Genomic DNA, 3960 nt, shown 5'->3' with positions numbered 1-3960 from the left:
TAAAGACTTTAACCCCTTAAGGACCGGGCTCATTTTTCGTTTTGTACCCTGTGGGACCGAGGCTGTTTTGACACTTTTGTGGTGCTTGTGTTCAGCTGTAATTTTCTCCTCACCCATTTAGTGCACCCACATAAGTTATATATTGTTTTTTTCAGGACAAGATGGGCTTTCTTCAGATACCATTATTTTGATCGTATCATCTTATTTACTATAAAAAAAAATAAAAAAACATGGTGAAAAGTTGAAAAAAAAACACATTTTATGACTTTTATTTGAAAAATCTTTTACTCACCTAAAAAAGCAAGTAAAAAAACTAGCTAAATAGATTCTACTACTTGTCCTGAGTTTAGAAATACCCAATGTTTTTATGTTTTTTTGCTGTTTTTTGTAAGTTATAGGGCAATAAGTACAAGCAGCGTTTTATGATTTCCAAATCTTTTTTAACAAATCTGGTCAGTCTGCCTCCATCTCCTCTTTGGAACATCTTTGAAGCCGGTTAACTCAATTTAACCCATTCAAACCATATATTTTTGAAAACTAGACACCCCAGGGTATTCCAAATGCTGTTATTTTAACCCTTTCCATGCACCAATTATACAACTACACTTTGTCAAACTTTGTAATAGTAATTTTTTTTATTTTTTTTTCCACACAAATTGTACTTTAGTTATAGATATACAGGTGCTGGTATATGTCACTGTCAAACAACACCCCAATATGTGTTCAGCAACATCTCCTGAGTACAGCGATACCCCACATGCATGGGTTTGTCAGATTGTTTGGCTGGTAAAAGGCTACTTTTGGGGCATGCGTAATTCAGGTGGTCATTTGGTCATTGTGCCTCCCTCTCCTCTTTGGAATATCTTTGAAGCCGGTTAACTCAATTTAACCCATTCAAACCATATATTTTTGAAAACTAGACACCCCAGGGTATTCCAAATGCTGTTATTTTAACCCTTTCCATGCACCAATTATAGAACTACACTTTGTCAAACTTTGTAATAGTAATTATTTTTATTTTTTTTTCACACAAATTGTACTTTAGTTATAGATATACAGGTCCTGGTATATGCCACTGTCAAACAACACGCCAATGTGTGTTCAGGAACATCTCCTGAGTGCAGTGATACCCGACATGCATGGGTTTGTCGGGTTGTTTCAGATTTAAAATGCCACATTTGGGAAGTGCACTTTTTTTCGCCATTTTGGTCAGTCTGTACCTATGCCCTATCTTTGAGCTAGGCCACTCCAATTTACCCCATCAGCCATTTTTTATATATATTAGACACCCCTTGGGTATTTGAAGTGCTTTTATTTTAACTCTTTGTTGAGATTTTTGAGAAATTTTAGCACTTGCTCAAAATAATAAACTTTATTTTTTAATTTTATTTTATTTTTTTAATACTTTTTTTATATTTTTTTTTACACATTTTGCTGGTACTGGATGGTTCATCTAGTGACATCACTGCATAATTATTTTTAAATGTTAGCACATTTTTTTTAAATTTTTTTTTCCATTTTTTATTTATTTTTATTTTTTTTGAATATTTTACTAATCACATAGTGATTAGAAAGCTGGGCTCCATTGACTTGCATACAGGTACTGCATTCAACCAGCAAGTGGAGCCAGTTCTCTAGAGGGTCTGGAGACCCTCTAGCGAACTTTTTCGTCTTTATTGTTTTATTTCCCGGGCCGCCGCCATCTTGCTTGATGGCGAAGATCACCGGCAGCGGCGGCTGTGACCGCTCTCCGGAGCGGTCACAGCCCACCCAGAGGTAAGTGTTTGGTGTCGCTGGATGCCTCCTGATCGAGGCATTCCAGCGACACCATTTAAGTTTAGGAGGCGATCGTTGATCGCCTCCTAAACGCTTTTAAAACGGGCGTCCGCCGCCATACAATGTATGGCGGCTGTTGACGCCCCGGGGAGGGGCCAGACATGGCCCCCGATGCCGATCTCGGCCTTGCTGAATGCCTCGACATCGAGGCATTGCAGCAAGGCCGTTTAAGCGAAGAAAGTGATCCTTGATCACTTTCTAAGCTTATTTAATTTTTTGACGGTTCAGGACCGTCAAAGGTCATTTAGTGACCTTCTTGTTATGACGGTCCTGAACCGGCAAAGGTCGCGAAGGGGTTAATCTTCTTAAATCTGAATTTGAATTGGATAATAGACATAAATTTTGGTATAATCAATTAATACACGCACATAATTCCACGAAAAATAAGAAGATTTTTGATGTTAGGACACACGATTTGTTTGAATTTTTGCAAAAAAATGCTAAAAGGAAAAAGACACTTAGTTTTATTTATAAAATTTTGATCAGAGAAATGGAAATAGAGTTCCGTGGTAATATTAAGAGGAAATGGGAAGAGGACATTGGTACTATTGATGAGGCCTCTTGGAACCGTATATTAAAATACACAGGGTGTTGCACTACAAATAAACAATACCAATTTACACAACTCAAAATTATCAGCTATATTATTCTCCATTTCAGCTATGGAAAATTAACTGTAGAGAAAACGCAGACTGTCCTAGATGTGGCTACCTTGATGCGGGCTTACTCCATCTTTGGTGGGAATGTCCTATGATAAAAACTTTTTGGGAAGATGTATTTACCTTTGTCAAAACAAAATTTAGATGTAACGGTATAATGGACCCAAAGGTCATGATCTTAGGAGATGTGGAACAGTTTGGTAGATTTAATAAAATTTTTAGAAAGATTTTTTTCTTGGGGAGATTATTGATTCTTAGGTATTGGTTTAATAAAAAAGCCCCTTGTCTTGCTCAGTGGTTAAAATTGATAGAACGAATTATAAAATACGAACATTATAGAAGTTTGGAGTCGAGAAAGAAAAAGAAAGAGTTCCATCTCACTTGGAGTTTTTGATAAAATAAACTCCCCCCCCCCCCCCAGACCTTGCCTTGAGGGGGTGGGTGGGAGTTTTGTAATTTTGTAATTCGTATAATAATATTTATGGCTGATATATTGTTATTGCATTTAGGCTCAGAAATGTGAGCTTTTTGTAATATTTGTATTTTTGTATAAGTCATGTTAGCTCGCAATAAAAAAATAAAAAAAATAAATAAATAAAAAACCAGCCACTATATCAACATTCTCAGTTGCCACTACTGTTACAAGTTCATGGATCTTATCCCTAAACTGCGACCATTTGTAGACATGACCTTAAGCTTGTCATTTAACACTGATGCTGCAATCGCTTTCTGTCCTTGCTTTGGGGGGCAAAATATATGCTTCTCCCTATTATCTGTATAGACCAAGCCCCCAGATCCACCCCCCTGGTTACTAAGTAAATCGCCTTCCCTTTCTATATTGTCTAGCCCGGTATTTATTCCCCCTCCCTCCATTCCTAGTTTAAAATCTCCTTCAACCGTCTAGCCATTCTCTCCCCAAGCACATTGGACCCTCTTGCATTTAGATGCAATCCATCACGACTATAGAGAAACCCTGCAGCATTGGCAGTAGCAACTCGCATGTCCAGTTCCCCACAGCTTTCACTCATGCAGAGCAGCAGCAATAGCTCTACCAGAGCATCAACCATTTGGTCACCAACAGACGGAAATTACTTCCCAAGCCCTCCTCCTATCACATCAATATTTTAATGCTCTGGCCTCAAGTACTAAAGAATTTACGGTTGTATTTACATACATCTGTTTTACTCAGAACTTTTAATACAAAATGTATGCACAACATTGTCACTTGGTTCATCTTGAGGTGAAATTCAACTGCTTAGTTTGCTTCCCAATGTTTCATCTTTTGTTTTCAACCAAACTTGACCAATACTTTATTCTGTATGTGACTTGTCAATGCATTATTATAGGAACAATGACAAATCACACGTTTTACTTTTACAAACAGTGAAACACACTGCTAGACTGACCGCTAAGCTGTCATCAGGAAAAAGCTTACAGTCGAGATGTTCATATGGTGTCAGACGTG

The sequence above is a fragment of the Sceloporus occidentalis genome, unplaced genomic scaffold, assembly GCF_023333645.1.
Source record: "Sceloporus occidentalis isolate IW3139 unplaced genomic scaffold, rSceOcc1.0.p SCAF_139, whole genome shotgun sequence".
Classification (NCBI taxonomy): domain Eukaryota; kingdom Metazoa; phylum Chordata; class Lepidosauria; order Squamata; family Phrynosomatidae; genus Sceloporus; species Sceloporus occidentalis.
Note: the sequence above shows the minus strand (reverse complement) of the source record.